Source organism: Heptranchias perlo, chromosome 4, assembly GCF_035084215.1.
Source record: "Heptranchias perlo isolate sHepPer1 chromosome 4, sHepPer1.hap1, whole genome shotgun sequence".
NCBI lineage: Eukaryota > Metazoa > Chordata > Chondrichthyes > Hexanchiformes > Hexanchidae > Heptranchias > Heptranchias perlo.
Genome location: NC_090328.1, coordinates 37,662,274 through 37,675,693, shown reverse-complemented (window position 1 = coordinate 37,675,693; position 13,420 = coordinate 37,662,274). Strand labels below are relative to the sequence as shown.

The 13,420-nt window shown below is 39.6% G+C and overlaps 1 protein-coding gene across 3 annotated transcripts in view; it reads right to left on the bottom strand.

Moving 5' to 3' along the window:
- Positions 1-13,420, bottom strand: part of xrcc4 (X-ray repair complementing defective repair in Chinese hamster cells 4) — a 422,078-nt gene that overhangs the window by 100,698 nt on the left and 307,960 nt on the right. The gene's annotated exons all lie outside the window — the stretch shown is intronic.

The following is a 13,420-nucleotide window of genomic DNA, read 5'->3' as shown; positions in this document are numbered from 1 at the left end:
AAGGTAATTCAGAGTACTCTTACCTTATCTGATTTCAAGGTACTGGTTTTCAAATTCCTTCTTGGCATTTCTCCACTTTATCTGAGTGATCTTCTCCAGGCACATGTCTCAGCCCAGAGCAGCAGGTCCTCTTAATCTGGATTTACTGCTTGTTCCCTGCTTTGCCCACTCCACACTGAAGGCTGATTTTCAGGTTGAGTATGCTCCTGCTCGTTTTTCCACGAGGGACACCACAGAAATGCAAAGCAGTAGTTGTAACAATTGTCTGTATCAGCGTGTTTTAAATGTTGGCTATCATAAGGTTGGAGCAGAAGATTGGGACTTGGGTAGGCAAGAGAGGCAGCATCGTCTTCAGGACTCAAGTGAGTGGACAGGAAAAGGTAACAGCAGCAATGGGACTTGAGTGGGTAGAACCAGCGGCTAAACAGATTCAGGATAGCACCTTGGTGACTAACCATCCTACAGCTTTGTGTCTACTTCAGGTTTTCAATATGCTGCCGGGTTTGGCTGTTTAAATTAACAAAAGTATTACCTGGACTATTACCAGAAAAAATATTTATCTGTCCAAAGTATTCTTCCTGGTTCTTTTAAAAAAATTAAACCCTTCCTATTTCATTGTGCGAAGAAAATGGCCTCGGCATAACTGCAATGCCGTTGAGGCTATTTCCTTGCTGATGCCCCTGTGGCCCTTCGATGGACCAATGTAGAAGCACAACAGAAATTTACTGGAGAGAGTTGATTAATATTTATTGGTGATTTGAAATTCTGCATTCCAATAGTCAATACAATACTGGATCAGTGCCAGTGAAACTAAATATTGGTGTTTAAATGTCAGAAATAAATAATCATGTTTAAAAGTAGGCATCAAGTTATAGCCTTAAGGATAAAATCTCGGTTTAATGCTGCAAAGTTTTAAGGCAAGTGTGGAATGTGCACTGCAGCTCAAATAGAAAATACTATTTATCAAACTGTATTCAAAATTGGGATCTCAGGGAAGGACAGCAATCGAATACACTGTAAGTGCAAATGAAGTATTAGGTGGGTTGGAGACTCACAGTGTATATTAGCTTTGTGATTGGTTCAGAGCTGCGTTGGCAGAGGCCTGGGAGTAGGTCACTCACCCAACCATTTTCTCTGGAGAAAAAGACATGGAAATAGATGTAAAAAAGGGCTTGGCTGAGTACCAGAAAAATTTCTGAAGTTCTTAATTTTGCTATGGTTGCTACACACAACATTTTCCATCTCCATGTTTTGAGCGTTCCTGAATGCACAAAAAGTTTTAAATATTACTTTTTGCCCCTCAATTTTCTCCTATTTCATAAACAAATCCTATTTCCATGCAGGCTGTTCAGCACTGCTCCATCGGTCAGGAGACTAGAATAGTCTAAGACACAAACTTTCCCATGGCCTTTGTGAGTGCTTGTCTGTGACTGGCTAGGCGGAGGCACCATTCAATTGTAGTGGTTTTATCTTCTGCTCAAGATAGGGCACCTTGATACCCCTGTACTGTTCCATTCAACAACCTTGTGGAAATCTGAAGAAAGTGACCAATTCTGCTTGGGTGCAAACAGAAACAGCAGCAAAGCACGTGGTTAGGAACCAAGATGGGCAGATGTAGTTAAGATGCAGATCAGTCATGATCTAATTGAACGGCAGAACAGGCTTGTGGGGGTTAATGGCCTACTCCTGTTCCTATGTTCGTAGTTGCATAAAGGCAGATATTTGGTTATTTAACACATTCAGGATGGATGACTTAGCAAATAAACACTCGATGACATTTATCCAATCCTGTTCAAGAAAATCACTGATCTTCTGATAGATCTGGAATTGTAAAATGTATAAAACAAATCTATAATTAGAAATATATGCTGTTCCAGGCCAATTCTTCGATCATTTACGTTCCATGAATGAAAAGGCAGCTCTTTTAGATATTAATTTACAGAACTTTTTCACATTTAATTTTTACCATTGTTTGATTTGTTATGGATATTAATGATGTGTTTACTTCAGTCTAGGTTACTGTGTTAGATGTTGTAATTAGTGATCCAAGTCACAGAATTTGAATACATTGTTCAAATATTGATTGAAACTGACCCAAAGATGATAAAATGGACTAAGTGTGTGTTGGAAACCTCCAAGCTGAAAGTGGACAATATTTTTTCTTGCCAGAAAGACAAATTCCACCCAACATAAGAATATAAAAGCATAAGAAATAGGAGCAGGAGCAGGCCATACGGCCGCTCGAGCCTGCTCTGCCATTCAGTAAGATCATGGCTGACCTTCTACCTCAACATGTGCGTTATTACATCCTGAAGCTAAATTCAATAAAGCCACAGGAAAGCTTAAACATATTTTATTCATCAAACAGGCTGGTGTTTCTAGTGGATGACATTTGAGACAGTGATCTCAACAGTGCATCAACTGGGGCAATATACTCTTGTTATATTGTCAGCTGATGTCACCAATGAATTTATCCTTTGAAAAGCAGAAAGCACACTGCCTGTAGAATACCTTACATAAGCTAGTGACCTCCCTGTACCTAAAGTGGCGAGTTGATTTTCCCTTCAGTTGAAAAGCAGGGTTCTTTAGTGAGCACATTAATATCTGCTTGTGCCCTGCCTTGTTGCTCTCACTGGATGCTAAAAAGACACTTGAGGGGCACTTTCTGAAAGTCGTAGGTACAGCTGTACCATTTTATTTGTGGTGACATTGCTTACTTGAGCCTGCACGCTCAAATTCTAACAGGAGGTGTGTAGGGGTTGCACAGCTTGCTGCTGCACTGGAGTAAAAACAGAGCAAAGAAACATTTCCTATTTTGTTTTCATTATCTCTTGAACTGCTGGCACTTGCAGTAGAAACTCACCAGGTTAGCAACAGGCTGACAGGAGAGGCTCAGAGCATTGCATTTTATTATATGTAGACATGTTTGGTTTACGCCATCCAGCATCACTCCCCAGCATTCTGAAATACTGACAACACTTGGTGTGACATGAGATTAACTGTGGAAAGTCAGAGCCAACAAAGCCTTAACAACTCCTCTTTAAATTGCATCAATTATGTTCAAGTACTTCCTGCATTAAGATTATGTAAAAATTAGAAGGACAAACTTTCTCATGGTGCTGCACAACCTATAGAAAGAAGAGTGAGCTTGCATTTATTTAGCACCTTTCACAACCTCAGGACATCCCAAAGCGCTTCACAGCCAATGAAGTAATTTTGAAGTGTAGTCACTGTTAGGGAACATAGGAACATGAGCAGGCCATTCAATGAGATCATAGCTGATCTGTAATCTTACTCCATTCTCCTGCCTTGGTTCCATATTCCTTAGCTAGCAAAAATCTATCGATCTCAGATTTAAAATTATTATTTGAGCTAGCATCTACTGCTTTTTGTGGGAGAAATTTCCACACTTCTACCACCCTTTACGTGAAGAAGTGTTTGCTTCTTTCTCTCCTGAATGGCCTGGCTCTGATTTTAAGGTTATGTCCCCTTGTCCTACACTCCCCCACTAACGGAAAAAGTTTCTATCAACCCTATCAATTCCTTTCAAAATCCTAAAAACTTCAATCAAATCACCCATTAACTTTATATTTTCCAGGGAATACAAGCCTAGTTTATGTAATCTTTCCTCATAATCTAACCCTTAGAGCCCTGGTAACATTCTGCTGAATCTGCGCTGCACTACTTCCAAAGCCAATATAGCCTTTCTAAGGTGCGGTGCCCAGAACTGTACACAGTACTTCAGATGTGGTCTAACCAAGGCTCTGTATAGCTGTAGCAAAACTTCCTCCCCTTTATATTCTAGCCCCCTAGTTATAAAGGCTAACATTCCATTAGCCTTTTTGATTAGTTTTTGTACCTGACTACTACATTTTAGTGATCTGTGTACATGGGCCCCTAAATATCTTTGGACCTAGCTTTTCACTGTTTAAAAAAATACTTGGATCTTTCCTTTTTTGGTCCAAAATGGATGACCTCACAGTTTTGCCCATTCACTTAATCTATCAATGTCTTTTTGTAATTTTATGCTCACGTCTACATTACTTACTATGCCACCAATCTTTGTGTCATCGGCAAACTTGGATATACGGCTCTCTATTGTGTTATCTAAGTCATTAATAAATATAGTGGAGGCCCCAGCACAGATCCTTGTGGGACACCACTAGTCACTTCCTTCCAATTCAAATACATACCAATTATCCCTATTCTCTGTCTTCTACTGCCAAACCAGGTCAGTAATTTGCATTCAATTCCATGAGCTTTAATTTTAGCTAACAGTCTCTTACGTGGAACTTTATCGAATGCCTTCTGGAAGTCCATATAAACTAGACATTCCCGTGTCTACTACTTTAGTTACTTACTCAAAAAATTAAATTGGGTTCATTAGACATGACCTACCCTTTACAAATCCATATTGGTGCTTTCTAATCAGCTCAAATTTCTCTAAGTGCTCAGTCACTTGGTCCTTAATTATAGATTCCAATAACTTCCCCACAAAAGATATTGGACTAATAGGTCTATAATTTCCTGGTTTCTCTCTTTCTTAAATAATGGAGTTACATTTGCAATTTTCCAATCTGAAGGGACAATTCCTGAATCGAGAGAGCTTTGGAAGATTATGGCGAAAGCATCTACAATCTCCTCACCTACGTCTTTTAAAACTCTGGGGTGGAAACCATCAGGTCATGGGGATTTGTCAGTCTTTAATGCCATTATTTTTTCTAATACTGCTTTCTCACTTACATTAGTGAGTTCCAGTCCTTGATTCATTATTAGTTTCCCTGGAATGTCAGGTATATTATCCTCTTCTTCTACTGTGAAGACTGGCACTAAATAATTATTCAACAAGTCTGGCATTTCCTTATTTTCATTTGCACTTCTACCTGCATCCCAATCTACATGAAAATTAAAGTCTCCCATTAAAGCAACTCTGCTTTTGCTACAAGCCCCTCTAATCACTGAATTAGTACATTCTGCCACTTCATTGCTGCTATCAGGAGGCCTGTAGACAATTCCCATTACAGTTTTAAATCCTCTCATTCCTCAATTCTAAGTCTCTGCTTTCCCTTACCTAGATCCTCTCTTACTAATGTTGTAATAGTATCTTTAATCAATAACGCTACCCCTCCTTCTCTTCCAGTCTCCCTATCCTTTCTAAAGACCTTATAACCTGAAATATTTAACTCCCAATCATGACCAGCTTGCAGCTATGCCTCAGTAATGGCCATCATGTCACACCCTCTAACCTGAATTTGAGCCTCCAAATCACTCAATTTATTTCTTATACTCCATGCATTAGTATATAAAACTCTTATTTGGGCAAGAGACCCTAACTTGTCCTTCTGCCCTGATGCTGTCTTTCTCACTGTTTAACTTAACACGTTTCTTATTTGTCACTCCTGCTGCAACTACTTTAGTTATTTTAGTATTCCCTTCACCTGGAGTATCAATATCATTGTTTGTGACCTGAACTCTGCTGTTATCCCTTTTAAAAATCTTTCAACTATGATTTTCACTATTGTTTCTTACTGAGCCCTCCCCGCCATTTATTGTTTAAAGTCCTTTTTACCACTCTATTTATCCTTTCCGCTAGGACCTTGGTTCCAGCCCAGTTCAGGTGCAGCCTGTCCCAACAGTACAGCTCCTTCCTGTCCCACCATTGGTGCCAGTGTCCCATGAAATGGAACCCCCTCCTTCCCACGCCACCGCTTTAGCCTTCACCTTCACTTTCACTTTCCTGATCGGTTTGTCCCTATGCCAATTAGCGCGTGGCTCGGGTAATAATCCTGAGATTACCACCCTTGAGGTCCTGCTTTATAGTTTAGCTCCTAACTCCTGATATTCCCTCAGCAGGGCATCCTCCATTTTCTTCCCTATGTCATTGGTCCCAACATGGACCAAGTCAACAGGATCGTCCCCCTCCCTTTCCAAATTCCTTTCCAGCCACATTGAGATATCCCTTACAAGAGCAGCAGACACATGGGAACAACACCACCTGCACGTTCCCCTCCAAGTCACACACCATCCCGACTTGGAAATATATCGCCGTTCCTTCACTGTCGCTGGGTCAAAATCCTGGAACTCCAGCACTGGGAGAACCGTCACCACACGGACTGCAGCGGTTCAAGAAGGCGGCTCACCACCACCTTCTCGAGGGCAATTAGGGATGGGCAATAAATGCTGGCCTTGCCAGCGACGCCCACATCCCGTGAACGAATTTTAAAAAAACCCTATCACCAGGTTGACAACACACCCTTTGGGACTCTCGATCGTGGCTGCAGAGGATGCTATCAATCCTCCTAATTACTGAATCCCTATAACTACTGCATTTCTATTCTGCTCCTCCCACCTTTGGACGGCCCTCTGCTCCATGGTGCCTAGGTCATCATTTTGGCTGTCCACCCCGCAGTCTTTCTCCTTATCCTCACAGGTATCAAGTACACTGTACCTGTTGGATAGGACCAGTGTATGTGGAATCTCCTCCTCTACCTCCTCTCAGTTCCCCCTAACCTGTTGACTGACAGTCACACTCTCTCCTTCCTGCACCAGTGCTTTCTTCTGAGGTTTGACTGTACTCTCTAGGACTCTGAGCTGGAGTGTCTCAAGGCAGAGGCATTTCCTGCAGAAGTGGCAATCCGAGACAGTCGCACTGTTCACAAACCCCCACATGTCACAGTCCCAACACATAGCCTGCACTACCATTTCTAGTTTTTACTTATTTATTTATAGGTAGTAATTTAATTCTAGACATAATAGAATCACTTGAGATCGAGATTATATTTAGTGGATGGATTTAGCTTGATTTCAGATAAATTTGTAACTACTTAGTCTTGTTTTTTGTTTATTAACTTCTTTATTTTAGTATCCCCTTAACTCCTATTTATGTATACCAGATGTTTTATTTAATGCAATTCAGATCCCTTTAATGTTGGTATCCTCTATTTAGTTAATTTTAATCTCTTAGATCTAATTAATTACTGATTATTTATTTATATATATATTTACTGTTATCCCTTAGTTTAAATTACTTAGCATCTCCTTCCCCCTCTGCACCAAAATCCCACTCTCACCAAATTCCTGTCGTCATTCTGTTTAGCAAGCCACTCCGTTTAGCAGATTCACCCAACTCTCACCAAGCTCTGTTGTAATGTAAGGAAACACAGCAGCCAATTTGTGCACAGCAAAGTTTCTCAAACTGAAGTGAGATGAATGACCAATTAAACTGTTTTAGTAGTGTTGCTTGAAGGACAAATATTGGCGAGGACATCAGGAGAACTCGCTTGCTTTTCATCAAATAATGCCATGGGATCTTTTACATCTGCTTGAGAGGGCAGATGGGACTTAGGTTTAGCAGCTCATCTGAGAGATGGCATCTCTGACAGTGCAGTACTCCCTCAATACTACACTGGAATGTCAACCATGATTATACGCTCTAGTCCTGAACTGAGGCTTGAATGCATAACCTTCTGACTCAGAAGCGAGAGCTACCACCTGCACGGACGTGAATCATTGGTCCAATTTATTCCCTTCTTTCGGTCTCTCGAGAGGATTTTCCAGATTTTCCACTCAGCCATTATACCAGCATAAGTATTGAAGAGCAGGAGCTCCACTCAGCACAAAGATGCTTTGAGTCTGGACAATTTTCTGGAGTTGGAGTCATTTGAATAATTTTGCTGGAAGTGCGGAGAATGACTGTGGTAGACTCGCTGGAGGGTAACAAGTCTAGCGACCGTTGTGCTGCCTGCCACAGTGTAAACATTTTCAAAAAAGATGCCTTAGCACCTGCAATTAGCACTTAAAGAACCCTCTCTGTCACATGTAGTAACATTGGACGCCAGGGGCAAGCAGACATCTCTTGCCACCAATGCTGCTATGTCACAAATAATGGAAAATACATTGCATGATGTATTTCCTTAATTAGCATTCCACTTCAATATGCCTGCCAGTATATGGGTGGAGAAATTATACATCCCCCGTCAATTCCATTAGGAAATTGCACAGACACTAAAATTGGCAGGAACCTAGTAGAATGGATCTGGACCCACTGCCTCCCCTGTCATGCCGATTTAGCAGTGCACATATAACTAGGCCAGTGTCCCCAAGGTGAGTATTACGCTATAGCCCCTCTAACTTTTCCAGATGCTTCCTACAGCTATCTTCGAGGTGGTAGTCAGCAATATCATTAGATTTCTACGAGCCGGTAAGAAATCTAGGATAGGTTAAAGAGATTTCAACTTTTAAGATTCTGCAGGGAACACATTGCTTTTGGCATCCTCTTAATGGCTCATATTTAATTTGCCACATGATTGGTTAGGGCTCCCAATTTGTTCTGGGCATTTTGGTTTTGCACAACATCAGACAATAGTTGCAAAATCCTTTAGGCCACTTTTCCTTTGGGAAAAATCTGAATATGTGGATTATAGAAGGTTTTCTAATGTAGTGAGCTAAGTCAATTGGTCAGAAATGCAAAATATTGAAGAACAGTGGGTTATGTTTTTAGCACATGCTGCAAAAAGCTCATGGTCTGTCAGTTAATGATTGTTTTTCAGAAAAATCTCCAACTGAGATATTTTCACCTCAGCCAGAGGTGTGGGGTAACGTTACCAGATCGTTTGCATTTACATTTCATCACTATCTAAATTTCAGGACTCAAGTTCCTGCACGTTGCTTCCTTAGTCAGTTTAGCTTCATTATTCCCTTTTGTTTTCCTTACACCATGGCATTTCAATGCATTCTGGAGGTGGTGGAGAGTGGACCTTGAGATCTCCAACTCAGATAGCACTGGGACTTGATCTGTGAGGTTACCACTCACTTTATTTTAGTTTCACCCACCTCAACAATGGAGGTAGGGTGAGGGTCGCCCAGATCCGACTTCTGTACGCTGCCGGAGAGTGTCTAATTAAGATTAATGGATCTTTGACGGTCTCCATTCACTTTGTGAGCTGCTCCATGTCCGGCTAATTATATACAATTTGTGTAAAGCCTTTCCAGTGCCTCTTGGTAAGAAGTTGTTGTGACTGGCTCTGCACGAGCTGGGCATGGAGGTCCTTCTTTTGGCTTATGCTGACGACATTCTCCTCACGATCACAGATCCCATTGATTTACGGAGGATGCGCAAGTGCTAGTAAGTGTACTCTGCCACATTCTCTGCAAGGATCAATTGGGACAAATGTTCTGCACTCTTGGTAGGTCAATGGCAGGTAGACTCCCTGCCGGAGGAGCTCCGGGTCCTCATTTGGAGCACCACCCAACTCCTGTACTTGGGAAGCCTGGCCATCAAACCAGGAAGAGCTAGAGACCAAAGTCACCGCTCGCTTAGGGCGCTAGGCAGTACCGCTGTCCTACAGGGGTTGAGCACGGGTCAAAAAACAATTTTCTCTTAATTCAATCTTTCATTTCCACTCTATTTCTCTTTCTGTACCTGATTTGACTTTAAATTCACTCACTCTAACCTTCCTTCTCAGTCCTTCCTTTGTTTATTTCTCAATCTTTCAATCTCATTGATTAAGGAGATACACTGTTTATCCCATTGTTCACTCAGGTCCCAGAATCTTGTTGCCTTTGCTGCACTGTTATCATCTTGCATTTCCAGCAACTTTGTGGGCAAAGATTTTTTGAGCTGAAAGGTGCAGGAACAAGTCTATCAGGGCACGTCGAGAGATGCCTCACTCCAACAAATTCTGGGCCAATATGTTTTCATTTCACCTGTACCACATCTAATTCCTTTATATTTGGTCAATGTTCCTACATTATTTTTTGGAGGCAGAAGATGAAAGTGGCATCACTGTCAAATGTTAGTGGATTCTAGCAAACAATGCAGACAGACATTCTGGGGCTCTGGCTGATACCTTTAATGTATCTAGGGAATTTATTTTAGTATTGGTTACAAATGAAATAAAAAACAAAAGGGAAATCTCTGTGTAATATGAGGTTTTATTATTCTTAGCTTTTTTTAAAAACAAAGGAAGGAAAGCCTAGGAAGGGTACTTGATATGTGAAGTGGTGCTCCCTACAGATCTATGTAAAAAATATTATAAAAATATTCACGGCCTTTCTCTTAAAAAAAAGTTAAATTCCCTGCCACAACGGAAACCACCATGTTGAGTGTCCCCCTGTCATGGCCATTCTGGTGACATCACTAATGGTGAGGATCTGCCTGCACACTGGAGCAACTCTATTAATTTTAATGGGGATTGTAACTTTGAGCCATTGTGGGAGATGATCGACAGCACCCAAACCTGGGAAAACATATTACTGATAAATTATGCAGTATAGCCAGTGAATGAAATTAATCTAATTGGTTACAGATTGGTTAATGCATTGTGTACCAGATAGGTAACCATTCAGGTTATGTGTAACAAAGTATGTATTAGAACATATGAAAGAGAGAGAGAGAGAGTCAGAGACAGAAAGAGACAGAGACAGAGATAGAGAGTAACTTGTTGCCTGAATTACACTGTTTCTTATTTTCTAATCTTAGATGTTTCAGAAAGTGTGCTTTAGCTGGAAAATAATGTGGGAATCATTTGCTCAACCATCAAAGCCAGTGGTGGGTAGGCAGTTAGTCAGAATTTGACATTTTCCTCTGTCCTTAGTTTTAACAAAACTATAAACACATTTATAAACTTTATTTTGCATATTTGCTAAACCTAACAGAAAAGATATGGAGCAGAGTTCAATTACCTGGAAGTGACACTCACTTGACCTGGATAAGTGAGAAATGGTTAACATGTAGCATTTATATTTCTGATAGTTTTCAATGGCACTGTAAAGATCACTTTATTTTTCCATAAAATGAATTGGAAGTCGAACCTGATAATGCACGCGATTTAGCCACACGCCGCAGGACATTGTTGGGAGAAGGGGAAAGAGGAAAGGCAGCAGCAGGTAGTGCCTGTGTTCTTCAAACTAACTTATTAATTCTTACCGACAGCTATAATTATCATTCAAAGTAAAGGATTCAAAGATCTGCTCATTTAAAAACTTAAGAAAGGGTCTGCAACGCCATATCTAATTAAATGTTGAGCAAAATTAAGGAAAGCAGAACAAACCTGAACTGAAGTGCAATTTAAGTTGGCACTGCTTCTATAAAATCTGTTCCACGTAAAGTTAACTCTGGTACAAAATGTTCCTCTACATATAATCATGCTGAGAATGTTTGCTGATTCATACTAAGATTTGAATCTACAGTCCAAATTACAACACAATGTCATAGACCAAAGCTTTGTATTATTCTGCAACATTTTGTTAATGTGGAAACTGCAGGCCAAACGATTTATGCCAATTACTGTTTTGGCTTTTACACCTTCACTTCCCATCCTTTTAAAAAAAAAATGCACATAATATTTCATTTCTTTACTGATTTTTTTTCCCAGCAAGGCAGCAGTTCTGGGAATGTAGCATATTTCCATTTGTTATCCAGAGTCTGCCATAAGTATTCCTGGAGACCAAGTATAGTGTACAGTCTACTCTTAATTTGAAGCTGCTTAGTGGAAATGATTAGTTATTATGAATTAAAATCATACAAATAAAATCTCCTGTACTGCTTTGTTAAAATTGTTTCATTCGTAGTATTGGATAATTACATTTTTTTTTAAGCAAAAGATAACATTCAATCAAGAGAAACAGTCTGTAGTCAGATTTAAATTTCCTTCTGTTTTGCCCCAGCAATGTGGTTGAACTCAGCCTCAGACAAACATTCCCTCGTGCAATTGTATGAATATTTTCATTTCTCACACCAGACATCTTTATGGCTGAATTCAGCTTGTTATTTCTTTTAAAAGTATATGTACAATTTGTCCTACTATATTTTAAAACTGAAGAACACATTGTGTTATTGTGTGTCATTTACTATATGTGAAAGTTAGATATTGACAATGTCCAAAAAAACTTCTGTTCACTTCACTTATAAAATGTTTTAGTTAATTATAGCCTGATAATCAGTCATTCACTGTGGTCTACAAATATCAAGGTGAAAATTGATATGTTCGTTCAAGCTGCATCACTCCTTTTCCAAAATATGATAATGAATGGCGAAATATACGTTCACACGACGTAAACAAACATTTTCAGCCGTTTATGTAATTTCTCCAGGGTTTCCGTTAATCTTTGCCAAAGTTATGACATGAGATAGGAAGAACCCCAGCAAAAATTCAGGGCCATAATGACAGGTTGTCAAAGGTTTCTTATTCCATGCACTGAAATGAAGTGCAGGTTACTCTACTTAAGACTAAATCAAGGACCTGCGGTTTTCTCTAAAGAAAAATTTGTCCTATCAAACCAGTGTCTAATTCTCCTTGGAGGAGTTTGGGTTAAGGACATTTCTTTGCAGTAAGTATCTATTTGTTCCAAAATGGAAAATGCTGCATGCATTCGCCCTTACTATAACAATCTGTCATTACAACCCTTTTCCCTATTCTGGCTGAGCGGCTATTATGATCTGAGCTTGAAATAGTGAAGTGAAATGGAATAAGCCAGCTTACCACCAATATTTTTATTTTGAACCAATAAAACTACATTGTCACTTTTTAATGGTCAAACTGGAAGTAGAACCAATAAGAAAGTAGATAACATCTACCAAGAATTGCATACCTCACAAAACAAAAGTGAAGAATTCTTCCTTCCCTGATATGGAAAACAGGTTTAGATGAGTGCAAATGTTAAATAACACTCACCCTACCTCTGAGCTCTGATCATACGTTTTAGGGACTTCAAACCTCAATATGATCAACTCCTAAAACATGAGCAACCACTTTGTTGTTCCCAAAATTGGTCATTAAGTTTGACTGCATACTTTTTTTTCCCCTTTTCATGCATCAGGATTAGATTTCACAGGATTGTTAGGAAATCCATTTTTGATTCTGAAATTTTATGCATAAGTGGAATACAAATATAGTGAACACATACTAAGCTGAAGTAAACTGCACGTCTCCAGGATCACTTTAATAAACCAGTACCAAAATGTCTGAATTATTTAGGTCCAACTTTCCACATTAAATCCACACACATCTCCAAATAGATCGCACAACAGAACAAGAAGCCATTGAATACCAGAGAGATGCTAATCCTTGCTGTAGAAATTCTAAAGGCACACAGTTGCTTCACAGAATGTTGCTAATTAGTTTAAGCCACACCATTTTGGATAGTGTTCACTATTGCTGTTTTACAACATATAATTTACATAACCAATTAACTCAATTTTGTTTCTAACTCACCTAAGCAACTAGTTTACGCACAAAAAAGATCATATAACATTTCAGCCTTGAAATGGTACTGTGTGTTATTAACATACAAATGCTTAATGTGTTTGTATGAACATGAGCTGGCCACTTCTTTTAACGGAGGTGTTAAGCATTCGCATGCTTATAGCTCACAGCTTCATTTCAAAGCCTCAGTTCACAAAAAAACACATTATCTCCTC